This window comes from Nerophis ophidion, linkage group LG19 (assembly GCF_033978795.1).
Source record: "Nerophis ophidion isolate RoL-2023_Sa linkage group LG19, RoL_Noph_v1.0, whole genome shotgun sequence".
Lineage (NCBI taxonomy): Eukaryota > Metazoa > Chordata > Actinopteri > Syngnathiformes > Syngnathidae > Nerophis > Nerophis ophidion.
In genome coordinates, this window is record NC_084629.1 from 3,457,056 (window position 1) to 3,476,531 (window position 19,476).

The following is a 19,476-nucleotide window of genomic DNA, read 5'->3' on the forward strand; positions in this document are numbered from 1 at the left end:
GGCGCCAGCGCCCCCCGCGACCCCGAAAGGGAATAAGCGGTAGAAAATGGATGGATGGATATGCTGCCTTCTTTTTCAAGGACGCCCCTGCTTATTTCAGCAAGACAATGCCAAGCCACATTCAGCACGTGTTACAACAGCGTGGCTTCGTAAAAAAAGAGTGCGGGTACTTTCCTGGCCCGCCTGCAGTCCAGACCTGTCTCCCATCGAAAATGTGCGGCGCATTATGAAGCGTAAAATATGACAGCGGAGACCCCGGACTGTTGAACGACTGAAGCTCTACATAAAACAAGAACGGGAAAGAATTCCACTTTCAAAGCTTCAACAATTAGTTTCCTCAGTTCCCAAACGTTTATTGAGTGTTGTTAAAATAAAAGGTGATGTAACACAGTGGTGAACATGCCCTTTCCCAACTACTTTGGCACGTGTTGCAGCCATGATAATTGAAGTTAATTATTATTTGCAAAAAAAATCATTGTATTGCGTTTATATTTACATCTAACACAATTTCCCAACTCATATGGAAACGGGGTTTGTTGTTTACTATTTTCCCTGCATATATGAAAGTGTACTAACTTTGGAGCGGGTGTAAACAGCCAGTCAGTGGAACAAAAACATTGAACATTCTTACCTTTTTAAAGCTACTTACCTATCGTGGTTTAGTTATCTCTTCAATAATCCAACAATTATAACTACAACTCTTGTGTCCCCTTCAAGGGCTTCTTGAGACACATCAAAAAAAATAATCCATCGGGCTCTGAATCAATGGCGGCGGGTTAATACACCGCCAGAGATGTTTATCACGCATAACTTACATTGGGAGCAGCGACAATTACGCACCGTCTTCATCTGCATGTCTTCGTCTTTTATGGCCCATGCGAGGCCTCCTGCTCAACGCTACTCAGCCGTTATAAATGTTTAAAAAATGACCTTTGGTAACGAGTTTGTCATTGTTTGATTCAGAAATATCAACCGGGCCATTATAGTGGCAGCTTTTTTTTTTTTTTTTTCTCTCCCCCCCCCCCCTTTCCAATCAATATACAATAGCGTATTAATATTTAATTTTTTATATGTCACTGTGTTATAAGACGGAAATGTGTTGTGAGGGCAGCAGCTGTTTATTTTCATGAGCGACAGAGAGAAAATGTACTGCACATCGTGTACACGCCGACATGTGATCTGCGGGGTGTGCGCTCTTTTACTGAACTGACTTGTCCTTGCCACTTTCTTAGTGGCCTGGAGGACTATTTTTGTCCTTTAAAGTAAAACAAAGTAAAAAATATTATAAAAAATTATATATTGAATTCCTCAGAGATGGCGGGTGTTGTTGATATTTGTGGTTCTGGTCTACCTCAAAAACCAACGTTGATTCATACAAATGGTATAGTTGACAAGAAGCACATCGGGTTTGTGTTTGTTTTCTTGACATTGCTTGTCTCCTGTCATGAAATCAGAATCCCGCCTGCAGCCTCTTTGTTTTTGCTCTTTAAAACTGGAACAATCAATGTTTATTGCTCGGGATATATTTTTAGGCAGGGTGGCACCTCCGTTTGTCCAAAGTTTGCCCCAGGTTTCAGCCTGCGGTCTTAAAGGCCTACTGAAATGAGATGTTCTTATTGAAACGGGGATAGCAGGTCCGTTCTATGTGTCATACTTGATCATTTCGCGATATTGCCATATTTTTGCTGAAAGTAGAGAACATTGACGATAAAGTTCGCAACTTTTGGTCGCTAATGAAAAAGCCTTGCCTGTACCGTGACGTCACGGGTTGTAGGGCTCCTCGCATCCTCACATTGTTTATAATCATAGCCTCCAGCAACAAGAGCTATTCAGACCAAAAAAGCGACAATTTCCCCATTAATTTGGGCGAGGATGAAAAATCCGTGGATGAGGAAAGTTAGAGTGAGGCACTAAAAAAAAGAAAAAGCGACGGCTCCGGGTGGAGGCGGTGTGAGCGTTTCAAAAGTATTGAGAAACATTTACTAGGATAAATCTGGAAAATCCCTTATCTGCTTATTGTGTTAATAGTATTTTAGTGAGATTGTAAAGTCATACCTGAAAGTCGGATGGCTGCGGTGAACGCCAGTGTCTCAGAGAGAAGCCGACGAGGAGCCAAGATCACAGCTGCCTTTTTGACAGCTACAGGAGAACGTCCCATAATCCACTGAAGTCTCCGGTAAGAGCCGGCAATTTTCCCATCCAAAAACTTGCTGGTTGACGTACAGAAAAATGTTCGAATGTGTTAAAGATTCACAACAAAAACAAAGAAACACCGGCTGTGTCTCGGTGCTAAATGCAGCTGCAATCCACCGCTTTCCACCGACAGCATTCTTCTTTATAGTCTCCATTATTAATTGAACAAATTGCAAAAGATTCGGGAACACAGATGTCCAGATTACTGTGTAATTATGCGATGAAAAGAGACTACTTTTAGTGGTGCTGGGCCACTATGTCCGCTACAACCCAAGACGTCACAAACACGCGTCATCATTCCGCGACGTTCAAAACAAGAAACTCCGCGGGAAGTTTAAAATTGTAATTTAGTAAACTAAAGCGGCCGTATTGGCATGTGTTGCAATGTTAATATTTCATCATTGATATATAAACTATCAGACTGCGTGGTCGCTAGTAGTGGGTTTTAGTAGGCCTTTAATGCTGAGAAGTACATACAGGTTTTGGAGCAACATATGTTGCCACCCAAGCAACTTATTTTTCATGGACGCCCCTGCTTATTTCAGCATGACAAGACAAAGCCATGTGTTACAACTGCGCGGCTTCATAGTAAAATAGTGCTGGTACTATATTGGCCTGCCTGTAGTCCATACCTGTCTCCCGTTGAAAATGTGTGGTGCATTATGAAGCCTAAAATACCACAACTAGTTGTTAAGTTGTAACACAGTGGCAAAAATCACAACTTTTTTGCAACGTGTTGGTGCTATTAAGTTCTAAGGCAGGGGTGTCAAACTCAAATACAGAGTGGCCCAAAATTTAAAACTGAACAAAGCCATGGGCCAAAGTTGAACAAATGAACCTTTTAATAGGGACCCAAACAAGTTTTGCATTAAATATTGAACAAGCAAGGCTTATATAACTTTAGTGACATGCAAAATCGAGCTTCAAATAATAATAATTCAACATATCAATGGCATGTCAAATAAAATGTAAATAAAAACTGAATGCCTCTTTTCTATTTGCAGCCTTCTGAAGTGAATATCAACATGAATTTTTTCCACAGGCTAATAATACGTTAGAAAATAAAATAACAATAATGAATGAATCAAACATTCAAGTAGCAAGAGAAAGTGCATGAATAAAACTTTTTTTGTTACACTGATTTGCTTTAACACTGAATATGGAACAAGCAACGCTTATATAACTTAACAGTGCAAAATCAACTTTCAAAAAACAAAAAAAAAACATCAATGTCATATTAAATAAAATTCAAATAAAACATTTAATGCCTCTTTTCTATTTGCAGCCTTCTAAATTAAATATCAACATTAACTTTTTCCCCAGGCTAATACATTTGAAAATAAAATAACAATGAGGCGGGTGGAGTTGGGGGGGAGGCATATATTGTAGTGTCCCAGAAGAGTTAGTGCTGCAAGGGGTTCTGGGTATTTGTTCTGTAGTGTTTATGTTCTGTTACTGTGCGGTTGTTCTTGTTTGGTGTGGGTTCACAGTCTGGCACATATTTCTAAGTGTTAAAGTTGTTTATACGGCCATCCTTAGTGTGACCTGTATGGCTGTTGACCAAGTATGCCTTGCATTCACTTGTGTGTGTGTGCACAACCCGCGTACATTATTTGGCTTGGCTGGCACGCTGTTTGTATGGAGGAAAAGCGGACGTGACGACAGGATGTAGAGGACGCTAAAAAGAGTGTCTACAAGGCACGCCCCCGATATTGTTGTCTGGGTGGAAATCGGGAGAATGGTAGCCCCGGGAAATTCTCTGGAGGGGCTCTAAACCTCGGGAGTCTCCCGGGAAAATCGGGAGGGTTGGCACAGGAGAGAGATTGAACCCTTTTGATTAAAACTGTCCAACAAAGTTTTGATTACTGCTCCGGTTTGGATTTTACGCGCCTTCAAAGAACCCCTATGCAAAGTTTCCTAAAAACTGTCATTTTTGCCTCTTTAAACTATAATTTGACCCCCTTAAAATGCTTCAAAGTGCAATTTAAAGCTCTACTATGCCAAGCGAAAGCCATTTATCAACAACATCCAGAAACGCAGATCTGTAATTTGAACCCCTTAACATGCTTCAAAACTCACCAAATTTTACACACGCATCAGGACTGGCAAAAATTGCCATCTAATAAAAAACCAAACCCCAAAAGTCAAAATTGCGCTCCAGCGCCCCCTAGGAAAAAAAACAGACAAAACTGCTTGTAACTTCTGTTGGGAATGTCGTAGAGACATGAAACCAAGACTTCTATGCAGGTCTGACTTAAACTAGGGCTCGGCAGCGGCCAAAGGCAGACCCGACCAACGCTGCTTGTAGCTTTAATGTTAATTTGTTATTGCCTCAGGGGCCAAATGAAATTACACGGCGGGCCAAATTTGGCCCGCGGGCCCGGAGTTTGACACCCATGTTGTAAGGTATTGATTATTGTAAAAAAAAATTAAGTTTCTCAGTTCGAACGTTAAATATCTTGTCTTCGCAGTCTATTCAATTGAATATAAGTTGAAAAGGATTTGCAAATCATAATATTCTGTTTTTATTTACCATTTACACATTGGCCACCTTTACTGGTTTTGGGTTCTCCAGAACACCTGAAACGTTCCTCAAGGCACCCTTTTAAGTCCTCATCTTTTCTGGCAGCCACACATTCAGATGCAGTCAGTAGTCATTTGAACAACTAAGTGGTGTCTTTTTCAACATACCATTTATTTACCATTTTACTTTCTACTAAAAGACAAGTTGCCTTGCATGTTCACTATTTTATTTAAGGACAAACTTGCAATAATAAACATATGTTTAATGTACCATAAAATTTTTTTTGTTAAAATAAACTAATTCATGCATTTTTCTTGTGGTCCCCTTTATTTAGAAAAGTATCGAAAAGCACCGAAAAGTATCAAAATATTGGTATGAGGACAACATTACTATCCATCCATCCATTTTCTACCGCTTATTCCCTGTTGGGGTCGCGGGTGCCTATCTCAGCTACAATCGGACGGAAGGCGGGGTACACCCTGGACAAGTTGCCACCTCATCACAGGGCCAACACACATAATATGTTTGCTATTTTATTTAAGAACAAACTTGCAATAATAAACATATGTTTAATGTACCCTAAGATTTTTTTTTGTTAAAATAAACTAAATATTGCATTTTTTTTGTGGTCCCCTTTATTTAGAAAAGTATCGAAAAGCACCTAAAACGTATCAAAATATCGGTATGAGGACAACATTACTATCCATCCATCCATTTTCTACCGCTTATTCCCTGTTGGGGGCGCTGGTGCCTATCTCAGCTACAATCGGATGGAAGGCAGGGTACACCCTGGACAAGTTGCCACCTCAACACAGGGCCAACACACATAATATGTTTGCTATTTTATTTACGGACAAACTTGCAATAATAAACATATGTTTAATGTACCATAAGATTTTTTTTTGTTAAAATAAACCAAATATTGAATTTTTTTTTGTGGTCCCCTTTATTTAGAAAAGTATCGAAAAGCACCGAAAAGTATCAAAATATCGGTATGAGGACAACATTACTATCCATCCATCCATTTTTCTACCGCTTATTCCCTGTTGGGGTCGCTGGTGCCTATCTCAGCTACAATCGGACGGAAGGCGGGGTACACCCTGGACAAGTTGCCACCTCAACACAGGGCCAACACACATAATATGCTCACTATTTTATTTAAGGACAAACTTGCAATAATAAACATATGTTTAATGTACCATAAGATTTTTTTTTGTTTAAATAAACTAAATATTGCATTTTTTTTGTGGTCCCCTTTATTTAGAAAAGTATCGAAAAGCACCTAAAACGTATCAAAATATCGGTATGAGGACAACATTACTATCCATCCATCCATTTTCTACCGCTTATTCCCTGTTGGGGTCGCTGGTGCCTATCTCAGCTACAATCGGACGGAAGGCGGGGTACACCCTGGACAAGTTGCCACCTCATCACAGGGCCAACACACATAATATGCTCACTATTTTATTTAAGGACAAACTTGCAATAATAAACATATGTTTAATGTACCATAAGATTTTTTTTGTTTAAATAAACCAAATAATGCATTTTTTTTGTAGTCCCCTTTATTTTGAAAAGTATCAAAAAGCACCGAAAGGTATCAAAATATCGGTATGAGGACAACATTACTATCCATCCATCCATTTTTCTACCGCTTATTCCCTGTTGGGGTCGCTGGTGCCTATCTCAGCTACAATCGGACGGAAGGCGGGGTACACCCTGGACAAGTTGCCACCTCATCACAGGGCCAACACACCTAATATGCTCACTATTTTATTTAAGAACAAACTTGCAATAATAAACATATGTTTAATGTACCATAAGATTTTTTTTGGTTAAAATAAACTAAATATTGCATTTTTTTTGTGGTCCCCTTTATTTAGAAAAGTATCGAAAAGCACCTAAAACGTATCAAAATATCGGTATGAGGACAACATTACTATCCATCCATCTATTTTCTACCGCTTATTCCCTGTTGGGGTCGCGGGGGGGCGCTGGCGCCTATCTCAGCTACAATCGGACGGAAGGCGGGGTACACCCTGGACAAGTCGCCACCTCATCACAGGGCCAACACACATAATATGTTTGCTATTTTATTTAAGGACAAACTTGCAATAATAAACATATGTTTAATGTACCATAAGATTTTTTTTTGTTAAAATAAACTAAATATTGCATTTTTTTTGTGGTCCCCTTTATTTAGAAAAGTATCGAAAAGCACCTAAAACGTATCAAAATATCGGTATGAGGACAACATTACTATCCATCCATCTATTTTCTACCGCTTATTCCCTGTTGGGGTCGCGGGGGGCGCTGGCGCCTATCTCAGCTACAATCGGACGGAAGGCGGGGTACACCCTGGACAAGTTGCCACCTCATCACAGGGCCAACACACATAATATGTTTGCTATTTTATTTAAGGACAAACTTGCACTAATAAACATATGTTTAATGTACTATAACATTTTTTTTTGTTAAAATAAACCAAATAATGCATTTTTTTTGTGGTCCCCTTTATTTAGAAAAGTATCGAAAAGCACCGAAAAGTATCAAAATATCGGTATTACGACAACACTACTAACTACTCAAGAAATAATATCCAAGTTTCGGTTTTATAAGTGTCCCCTGAGAAGATGTGAGGGGAGCATTTTACATACTGGAGGCCGATACAGCAGGGACGAGAGCAGATGTCAGTGACCCTAAAACCCTGTAATGATACCAAGTACAGGAGCGTATCTAGTCGATACCACTATGATTACATCAATATTTTTTGGCATCACAACAATTTTTTTTAAATGTATATTATGTTCATAAACTCAGGAAATATGTCCCTGGACACATGATGACTTTGAATATTACCAATGTATGATCCTGTAACGACTTGGTATCGGATTGATGCTCAAATTTGTGGTATCATCCAAAACCAATGTAAAGTATCCAAAAAAAAAAACAGAATAAGTGATTATTGCATTTTAACAGAAGCGTAGACGGAACATTTTAAAAGAGAAAGTAAACAGATATTAACAGTAAATGAACAAGTAGATTAATAATTCATTTTCTACCGCTTGTCCTTAATAATGTTGACTAAATAACTGAAGATAAATGACACAATATGTTACTGCATATGTCAGCAGCTAAATTAGGAGCCTTTGTTTGTTTACTTACTACTAAAAGACGAGTTGTCTTGTATGTCCATCCATCCATTTCCTACCGCTTGTCCCGTTCGGGGTCGCGGAAGGCGGCATACAGCCTGGACAAGTCGCCACCTCAACACAGGGCCAACACACATAATATGTTTGCTATTTTATTTAAGGACAAACTTGCAATAATAAACATATGTTTAATGTACCATAAGATTTTTTTTGTTAAAATAAACCAAATATTGCATTTTTTTTTGTGGTCCCCTTTATTTAGAAAAGTATCGAAAAGCACCTAAAACGTATCAAAATATCGGTATGAGGACAACATTACTATCCATCCATCCATTTTCTACCGCTTATTCCCTGTTGGGGTCGCTGGCGCCTATCTCAGCTACAATCGGACGGAAGGCGGGGTACACCCTGGACAAGTCGCCACCTCAACACAGGGCCAACACACATAATATGCTCACTATTTTATTTAAGAACAAACTTGCAATAATAAACATATGTTTAATGTACCATAACATTTTTTTTTTGTTAAAATAAACCAAATAATGCATTTTTTTTGTGGTCCCCTTTAGAAAAGTATCGAAAAGCACCGAAAGGTATCAAAATATCGGTATGAGGACAACATTACTATCCATCCATTTTCTACCGCTTATTCCCTGTTGGGGTCGCGGGGGGCGCTGGCGCCTATCTCAGCTACAATCGGACGGAAGGCGGGGTACACCCTGGACAAGTTGCCACCTTATCACAGGGCCAACACACATAATATGCTCACTATTTTATTTAAGAACAAACTTGCAATAATAAACATATGTTTAATGTACCATAACATTTTTTTTGTTAAAATAAACCAAATAATGCATTTTTCTTGTGGTCCCCTTTATTTAGAAAAGTATCGAAAAGCACCGAAAGGTATCAAAATATCGGTATGAGGACAACATTACTATCCATCCATCTATTTTCTACCGCTTATTCCCTGTTGGGGTCGCTGGTGCCTATCTCAGCTACAATCGGACGGAAGGCGGGGTACACCCTGGACAAGTTGCCACCTCATCACAGGGCCAACACACATAATATGTTTGCTATTTTATTTAAGGACAAACTTGCAATAATAAACATATGTTTAATGTACCCTAAGATTTTTTTTTGTTAAAATAAACTAAATATTGCATTTTTTTTGTGGTCCCCTTTATTTAGAAAAGTATCGAAAAGCACCTAAAACGTATCAAAATATCGGTATGAGGACAACACTACTATCCATCCATCTATTTTCTACCGCTTATTCCCTGTTGGGGTCGCTGGCGCCTATCTCAGCTACAATCGGACGGAAGGCGGGGTACACCCTGGACAAGTTGCCACCTCATCACAGGGCCAACACACATAATATGTTTGCTATTTTATTTAAGGACAAACTTGCAATAATAAACATATGTTTAATGTACCATAAGATTTTTTTTGTTTAAATAAACCAAATAATGCATTTTTTTTGTGGTCCCCTTTAGAAAAGTATCGAAAAGGACCGATAGGTATCAAAATATCGGTATGAGGACAACACTACTAACTACTCAAGAAATAATATCTAAGTTTCGGTTTTATAAGTGTCCCCTGAGAAGATGTGAGGGGAGCATTTTACATACTGGAGGCCGATACAGCAGGGACGAGAGCAGATGTCAGTGACCCTAAAATCCTGTAATGATACCAAGTACAGGAGCGTATCTAGTCGATACCACTATGATTACATCAATATTTTTTGGCATCACAACAATTTTTTTTAAATGTATATTATGTTCATAAACTCAGGAAATATGTCCCTGGACACATGATGACTTTGAATATTACCAATGTATGATCCTGTAACGACTTGGTATCGGATTGATGCTCAAATTTGTGGTATCATCCAAAACTAATGTAAAGTATCCAAAAAAAAAACAGAATAAGTGATTATTACATTTTAACAGAAGCGTAGACGGAACATTTTAAAAGAGAAAGTAAACAGATATTAACAGTAAATGAACAAGTAGATTAATAATTCATTTTCTACCGCTTGTCCTTAATAATGTTGACTAAATAACTGAAGATAAATGACACAATATGTTACTGCATATGTCAGCAGCTAAATTAGGAGCCTTTGTTTGTTTACTTACTACTAAAAGACGAGTTGTCTTGTATGTCCATCCATCCATTTCCTACCGCTTGTCCCGTTCGGGGTCGCGGAAGGTGCTGCGGAAGGCGGCGTACAGCCTGGACAAGTCGCCACCTCAACACAGGGCCAATACACATAATATGTTTGCTATTTTATTTAAGGACAAACTTGCAATAATAAACATATGTTTAATGTACCATAAAAAATTTTTTGTTTAAATAAACCAAATAATGCATTTTTTTTTGTGGTCCCCTTTATTTAGAAAAGTATCGAAAAGCACCGAAAGGTATCAAAATATTGGTATGAGGACAACATTACTATCCATCCATCCATTTTTCTACCGCTTATTCCCTGTTGGGGTCGCTGGTGCCTATCTCAGCTACAATCGGACGGAAGGCGGGGTACACCCTGGACAAGTTGCCACCTCAACACAGGGCCAACACACCTAATATGCTCACTATTTTATTTAAAAACAAACTTGCAATAATAAACATATGTTTAATGTACCCTAAGATTTTTTTTTGTTAAAATAAACTAAATATTGCATTTTTTTTGTGGTCCCCTTTATTTAGAAAAGTATCGAAAAGCACCTAAAACGTATCAAAATATCGGTATGAGGACAACATTACTATCCATCCATCTATTTTCTACCGCTTATTCCCTGTTGGGGTCGTGGGGGGCGCTGGCGCCTATCTCAGCTACAATCGGACGGAAGGCGGGGTACACCCTGGACAAGTTGCCACCTTATCACAGGGCCAACACACATAATATGTTTGCTATTTTATTTAAGGACAAACTTGCAATAATAAACATATGTTTAATGTACCATAACATTTTTTTTTGTTAAAATAAACCAAATAATGCATTTTTTTTGTGGTCCCCTTTATTTAGAAAAGTATCGAAAAGCACCGAAAAGTATCAAAATATCGGTATGAGGACAACATTACTATCCATCCATTTTCTACCGCTTATTCCCTGTTGGGGTCGCGGGGGGCGCTGGCGCCTATCTCAGCTACAATCGGACGGAAGGCGGGGTACACCCTGGACAAGTTGCCACCTTATCACAGGGCCAACACACATAATATGTTTGCTATTTTATTTAAGGACAAACTTGCAATAATAAACATATGTTTAATGTACCATAACATTTTTTTTTGTTAAAATAAACCAAATAATGCATTTTTTTTGTGGTCCCCTTTATTTAGAAAAGTATCGAAAAGCACCGAAAAGTATCAAAATATCGGTATGAGGACAACATTACTATCCATCCATTTTCTACCGCTTATTCCCTGTTGGGGTCGCGGGGGGCGCTGGCGCCTATCTCAGCTACAATCGGACGGAAGGTGGGGTACACCCTGGACAAGTCGCCACCTCATCACAGGGCCAACACACATGTTTGCTATTTTATTTAAGAACAAACTTGCAATAATAAACATATGTTTAATGTACCCCAAGATTTTTTTTTGTTAAAATAAACTAAATATTGCATTTTTTTTGTGGTCCCCTTTATTTAGAAAAGTATCGAAAAGCACCGAAAGGTATCAAAATATCGGTATGAGGACAACACTACTAACTACTCAAGAAATAATATCCAAGTTTCGGTTTTATAAGTGTCCCCTGAGAAGATGTGAGGGGAGCATTTTCCATACTGGAGGCCGATACAGCAGGGACGAGAGCAGATGTCAGTGACAGGTGAACACAAGTGCAGCCTCTTGACGATTCCACCGTATCGCCCGGACAGCGGATGGCGTGTTAAGACGTGCAATGGCGAGTAAACGAGGCGCACACGGACCTGCATCCCCGCCCTCCACTTTAGTGTGAATGAGTTTTAACCCTTTGTGGGCCAGAACGGGAGGAAGGATGCATAATCTTTGATCCCCAATGTTTCTGGAATGTTTAAAAAGGTCAATATGCTGATATTTTTGACAGCGCTTGACCTTTAGTAAAAAAAAAAAAAGTAACAAAACCATTGGAATTGAAATAACTTCTTTGTTTAGTTCTGCCAAATAATGTATCACAGTCAAAGCATGCTGTCTCCCGGCGGCGTCGGCCCATGAGTGACCGGACTGTTAATCCCGCGTATTGATCTGGTATCAAAAGGTGCTATTTAAATGCGGCGTATCGCTCCAGGAGCCGCAATCTGTCGGCCGGCTCCGTTTGGAGTCTGGCTGAATAACCCACGCCGGCCTTTTGTCCAGGTGGCCCCGGCATCTGGAGAGGCCGACTCACGGAAGCTGCGGGAAAAAGTCAGGCTTTATTTTCCATGTATCGGTTTTGTGGCGCAGATGACACAAAGTCGACCGACATGTCAGACATGAATCGTGTGTGCGTCTGATGAATTGGAAGCCGTCTGTCCCTGACAGTTTGGTTTTGTTTTAGTTTTTCTTCTGTGTATGTCTTTTTTTCCTGTCATTTACTGCTTTTCTCCCTGAGCGCTGTTTCCCCTCAGCTGCGGCTGATGGGCACCTGGCCACACCTGGTGTCAATCAGCCCGCGCTTATTATCGCTCCATTCTGTCCACTAAAGACGCTGAGATCATTATCCATGCGTTTGTTACGCCTCGTCTCGATTACTGTAACGTACTATTTTCGGGTCTCCCCATGTCTAGCATTAAAAGATTACAGTTGGTACAAAATGCGGCTGCTAGACTTTTGACAAGAACAAGAAAGTTTGATCACATTACGCCTGTACTGTATATACCTTTATATACATATATACATACATATATACCTATACTGGCTCACCTGCACTGGCTTCCTGTGCACTTAAGATGTGACTTTAAGGTTTTACTACTTACGTATAAAATACTACACGGTCTAGCTCCATCCTATCTTGCCGATTGTATTGTACCATATGTCCCGGCAAGAAATCTGCCTTCAAAGGACTCCGGCTTATTAGTGATTCCTAGAGCCCAAAAAAAGTCTGCGGGCTATAGAGCTTTTTCATTTCAGGCTCCAGTACTCTGGAATGCCCTCCCGGTAACAGTTCGAGATGCCACCTCAGTAGAAGCATTTAAGTCTCACCTTAAAACTCATTTGTATACTCTAGCCTTTAAATAGACTCCCTTTTTAGACCAGTTGATCTGCCGTTTCTTTTCTTTTTCTTCTATGTCCCACTCTCCTTTGTGGAGGGGGTCCGGTCCGATCCGGTGGCCATGTACTGCTTGCCTGTGTATCGGCTGGGGACATCTCTGCACTGCTGATCCGCCTCCGCTTGGGATGGTTTCCTGCTGGCTCCGCTGTGAACGGGACTCTCGCTGCTGTGTTGGATCCGCTTTGGACTGGACTCTCGCGACTGTGTTGGATCCATTATGGATTGAACTTTCACAGTATCATGTTAGACCCGCTCGACATCCATTGCTTTCCTCCTCTCCAAGGTTCTCATAGTCATCATTGTCACCGACGTCCCACTGGGTGTGAGTTTTTCCTTGCCCTTATGTGGGCCTACCGAGGATGTCGTAGTGGTTTGTGCAGCCCTTTGAGACACTAGTGATTTAGGGCTATATAAGTAAACATTGATTGATTGATTAAACCTGCTTTGTCCTCCAGTCAGGGCTGCATTATTGTCACCACTGCCTGTCAATGTCCATCCATCCATCCATTTTCTACCGCTTATTCCCTTTTGGGGTCGCGGGGGGCGCTGGCGCCTATCTCAGCTACAATCGGGCGGAAGGCAGGGTACACCCTGGACAAGTCGCCACCTCATCGCAGTGTCATTAATAATAAATAATAATGAATGGGTTGTACTTGTATAGCGCTTTTCTACATTCAAGGTACTCAAAGCGCTTTGACACTACTTCCACATTTACCCATTCACACACACATTCACCCACTGATGGAGGGAGCTGCCATGCAAGGCGCTAACCAGCACCCATCAGGAGCAAGGGTGAAGTGTCTTGCTCAGGACACAACGGACGAGACAAGGTTGGTACTAGGTTGGGATTGAACCAGGGACCCTCGGGTTGCGCACGGCCACTCTCCCACTGCGCCACGCCGTCCCTAGTAAGAATTATCGTTGTAGCTGTGTCTACTTCTGTTCACTCTGCTCATGTCATAGTTCCTTCGTGTCACAGTAAGGGTTTTTGTTTGTAGTCCACAGTTCGCATTTGTGCAAGTTTTTGTTCATAGCCAAGTTTGTTCTCCGCCTTGTGCGCGCCTTTTGTTTTTTCTTGCTTAAGTGGTAAATTACATCACGTTTTCCTATTCAATGCATCTTGGGGTTCGTCACAAACTAAACCTGACACCGGTATAGCTCGGTTGGTAGAGTGGCCGTGTCAGCAACTTGAGGGTTGCAGGTTCGATTCCCACTTCCGCCATCCTAGTCACTGCCGTTGTGTCCTTGGGCAAGACACTTTACCCACCTGCTCCCAGTGCCACCCACACTGGTTTGAATGTAACTTAGATATTGGGTTTCACTATGTAAAGCGCTTTGAGTCATTAGAGAAAAGCGCTATATAAATATAATTCACTTCACTTCACACCGTCACCACTTTGCATTCAACCGGGAGTTCAGTGGAGCGCCGACGTCCGCCAAGGTTGAACTTGGAACAAAACATTTGTACATTTGTTGTTTGTCCCAACTAGTCTTGTCCTGGTACCAAAATGCATTTTGATACTTTTCGAAATAAAGGGGACCACAAAAAAATTGCATTATTGGCTTTAAAAAATCTTAGGGTTGTCAAGACTTGGACTTGGGCGTGGATGTTTTTTTCCGACGCAAAGGAAAATTGGCAAGAGCGAGACGCAAATTTTTAGTACATGTTTATTTTTAAACACTATAACTAACAAAAAGGCAAACAAATGGCGCGCACAATGGCGGAGAACAAACTTGACTACTGACAACAAAAACTAGCACCAAGGCATGAAACACAAAAACTCAATAACTGTGACATACAAAACAAACTAAAACTTACGTGGCATGGACAGAATGATAATACAGCAATGGCATGGCATAACGGCAGTTGAGCTGACCACCTGGCAACTACAGGTTTAAATAATGAACATGATAAGTGCAAACAGGTGTGAGACATGAAGACAGGGGCGTGACATGAAGACAGGGTGAACACTAATGAGTTGGCATGGTAACAAAGAAAACAAGGAAGTGCAGGAACAGGAACTGAGTGTCCAAAAAAAATCAAACCAAACATGACAAAAACAAAACATGATCCCATGGGCGTGACAAGGGTACATTAAAAATCTTTATTATTGCAAGTTTGTCCTTAAATAAAATAGTAAACATACAAGACAACTTGTGTTTTAGTAGTAAGTAAACAAACAAAGGCTCCTAATTAGTCTGCTGACATATGCAGTAACATATTGTCATTTATCTACCTATTATTTTGTCAACATTATTAAGGACAATGGGAAGAAAATGAATAATCTACTTGTTCATTTACTGTTAATATCTGCCTATTTTCTCTTTTAACATAGTTGTGAGGAGGCGTGGCCTGCAGACCTGCAGCGAGGCGGGGCGCGCAATATTGGGATAGTGCAATACGGGAAGTGTGCGATACAGGGGGAGTGTAATTTGTGATCTCATAACCAACTGATATACCTACGCACAGTTCACTGTCGTCGCCGTGTGGTCGGATTGACTGTATACATGTATGTATTTAGGTAAAACTTTGGGTTAAGTTTAAGTTAATGGTCACCCACACACACTAAGTGCGGTGAAATGATCCTCTGCATTTGACCCGTCCCCAGAGGGGAGCAGTGAGCAGCAGCGGTGGACGCGCCCGGGAATTATTTGGTGATTTAACCACCTATTCCAACTCTTGATGCTGAGTGCCAAGCAGAGGGGTAATGGGTCCCATTTTTATTGTGCGTGGTATGACTCGGCCAGGGATTGAACTCACGACCTACTGATCTCAGGGCGGACACTCTAACCACTGAGCAGCTTGTTAATTTTTTTAATTCAATTTTATTTTTACTTAATTACATTTTTAGAAGAGGTGGTTTGCAATACAAAATGTATGTGATCTGTAACAGCATGTTGCTAACGTGAAAATTGCTAAATTGTTAAAAAATAAATACAAATCTGCAATGCGGTTAGGGACGAATGTACATCATTAATAATAACTTCATTAAATGTTCTAAACATGTTGAAGAACAATAAAAATGTCCACGTTAATCAATTCATGGTCACACTCGATTCCAGGTTCGATTCCCGCTTCCGCCATCCTAGTCACTGCCGTTGTGTCCTTGGGCAAGACACTTTACCCACCTGCTCCCAGTGCCACCCACACTGGTTTAAATCTAACTTAGATATTGGGTTTCGCTATGTAAAGTGCTTTGAGTCACTAGAGAAAAGCGCTATATAAATATAATTCACTTTACTTCATGTCATTAGCATCAAACATCATGATGTATTTATTTTAGAGATGTCCGATAATATCGGACTGCCGATGATATCGTCCGATAAATGCATTAAAATGTAATATCGGAAATGATCGGTATTGCTTTCAAAAAGTAACATTTATGACTTTTTAAAACGCCGCTGTACAGAGTGGTACACGGACGTAGGGAGAAGTAGAGAGCGCCAATAAACCTTTAAGATACAGCCTTTGCGTGCCTACGCAAGTGAATGCAAAGCATACTTGGTCAACAGCCACACAGGTCACACTGAGGATGACCGTATAAACGAATTTAACACTGTTACAAATATGCGCCACACTGTGAACCCACACCAAACAAGAGTGACAAACACATTTCGGGAGAACATCCGCACCGTAACACAACATAAACAGAACTACCCAGGATCCCTTGCAGCACTAACTCTTATGGGACGCTACAATATACACCCCCTGCAACCCCGCCCACCTCAACCTCCTCATGCTCTCTCAGGGAGGGCACGTCTTAAATTGAAAGCTGCTGTTTTGAGGCATGTTCAAAAAAATAATGCACTTTGTGACTTCAATAATAAATATGGCAGTGCCATGTTGGCATTTTTTTTCCATAATTTGAGTTGATTTATTTTTGGAAAACCTTGTTACATTGTTTAATGCATCCAGCGGGGCATCACAACAAAATTGGGCATAATAATGTGTTAATTCCACAACTGTATATATCGGTTGATATCGGAATCGGTAATTAAGAGTTGGACAATATCGGAGTATCGACAAAAAAGCCATTATCGGACATCTGTAGTTTATTTTGTACTTAATTACACATTAAAACTGTTAGTTCCAAAGTACTGTATATGTTGTAACATATACAGTATGTGTGATGCTTAGCTGGCATCGTGGTGCGGGTTTTGATCTCTCGTGGATGCAGTCGGAGAATGGACACAGCGTGAAGGTAAGAAGGAAGATTTATCTATGCTAAAGAACAAACGAAGAACAGAAATACTTGCACAAAGGCACTAAGGACAAAACCAACAGAACTAGCATGTGAGCTAGAAAGAACAAAAGATGCTAGCATGTGAGCTAGGGAAATAAAGAAATGAGGGGAATAGCATGGAAGCTAAAGTACAAAAAGAGTTTTACCACAAGCGGGGATAGCGACGTCACCTGTTGCATTGAATAGCAAATGAGAATCCGAGAGCGAGTAACGAAAAAGGCAGGCTTGAGTAGAGACAGAAATTAGGAGGTTAGGTGTGCGTCGAAAACACAAGGCAAGTGACACTAATATGAAACTATGTCAACGGAACAAAACAGGAAGTGCCACCAGGAACTAAGGAAGTCAAATAACAACATGACGAGATACAAACCAGAACATGACATGATCCAAGTAGCGTATCATGACAGTGTGCCCTCGAAGCAAATCCCATAGGGGTGACGATTGGATGGTCAGCGCCTGAGAGTTGCGGTCTACCATCATGACCCCGAACTCTCTTCCCTTTGTTGCTAGATACCTCGAGATGTACTTTGTAATATGTATATGTGCTTTGCTATGGAGGTTTTTTTCCCACTCCAGACTGGGCCCCCTTAGGAGCCCAGTCTAGCTTGTATTTTTTTTTTACTCATCCTTCCCATCTTTTACGGGGCGCCATATGGCGTCCCATCGGCGTTCCTGTTCTGTAACCTTGTACACCAGGGGTCACCAACCTTTTTGAAAACAAGAGCTACTTCTTGGGTACTGATTAATGCCAAGGGCTACCAGTTTGATACACACTTTTTTTGCTCGATTTACCTTTAATAGATAAATATATATGTTTATAAAAATTGGTATTTCTGTCTGTCATTTCGTCATACATTTTTTTTCCTTTTACAGAAGGTTTTTTGTAGAGAATAAATGATGAAAAAAACACCTACCGTATTTTTCGGAGTATAAGTCGCGTTTTTTTTTGTTTTTTTTTTGTAGTTTGGCCGGGGGTAGTACTTGGCCAAACTATAAAAAAAAAGAAAAAAAAAGTTATTATTATTATTTTTTTTTTTTTAGTTTGGCCGGGTCTCACCCCCCCCCCCCCCCTCCCCCCGCTGAATTGTGGAGAAGACTGCGACTTCTAGTCCGAAAAATACGGTAATTGAACGGTTTAAAAGAGGAGAAAACACAGAAAAAAATGTAAATACAATTTTGAAACATAGTTTATCTTCAATTTCGACTCGTTAAAATTCAACCGAAAAAAATGAAGAGAAAAACTAGCTAATTCAAATTTTTTGAAAAAATAAAAAAAAGAATTTATGGAACATCATTAGTAATTTTTCCTGATTAGGATTAATTTTAGAATTTGATGACATGTTTTAAATAGGTTAAAATCCGATCTGCACTTTGTTAGAATATATAACAAATTGGACCAAGCTAGATTTCTAACAAAGACAAATGATTATTTCTTCTAGATTTTCAAGAATTAAAAAAATAAAATAAAATAAAAATACTTTAAAATAAGATTTAGATTTGATTCTACAGCTTTTCTAGATTTGCAAGAAAAAATTTAGAATTTTAATCACAAGTTTGAAGAAATATTTCACAAATATTCCTCGTCGAAAAAACAGAACCTAAAATGAAGAATTCAATCAAAATGTATTTATTATTCTTTATAATAAAAAAAAAATACTTGAAGATTGATTGAAATTGTCAAGAAAGAAGAGGAAGGAATTAAAAAGGTAAAAAGGTATATGTGTTTAAAAATCCTAAAATCATTTTTAAGGTTGTATTTTTTCTTTAAAATTGTCTTTCTGAAAGTTATAAGAAGCAAAGTAAAAAAACAAATAAGTGAAGACCAAGTCTTTAAAATATTTTCTTGGATTTTCAAATTCTATGAGTTTTTTCTCTCTTGGAATTAAAAATGTCAAGCAAAGCGAGACCAGCTCGCTAGTAAATAGATACAATTAAAAAAAAATAGAGGCAGCTCACTGGTAAGTGCTGCTATTTGAGCTATTTTTAGAACAGGCCAGCGGGCGACTCATCTGGTCTTTACGGGCGACCTGGGGCCCGCGGGCACCGCGTTGGTGACCCCTGTTTGTTTTTGTCTAATCTTGAACGGGGTTTGTGCTGAAAACAAAGTTTAGTTGTACTTGGTCAATGACAATA

General features: G+C 39.8%; 1 protein-coding gene across 7 annotated transcripts in view; it reads right to left on the reverse strand.

Annotated features, from left to right (window-relative positions):
* nr4a2a (nuclear receptor subfamily 4, group A, member 2a) overlaps nt 1-19,476 on the reverse strand; it is a 460,443-nt gene that overhangs the window by 334,047 nt on the left and 106,920 nt on the right. Inside the window, exon 6 of one of the 7 annotated variants that reach the window (XR_009802871.1) lies at nt 2,056-2,210. The exons of the other annotated variants lie outside the window; for them this stretch is intronic. The gene's annotated coding sequence lies outside the window, so the exon portion shown is untranslated. The remainder of the gene's footprint in view (nt 1-2,055; nt 2,211-19,476) is intronic. 7 annotated transcript variants of the gene reach the window in all.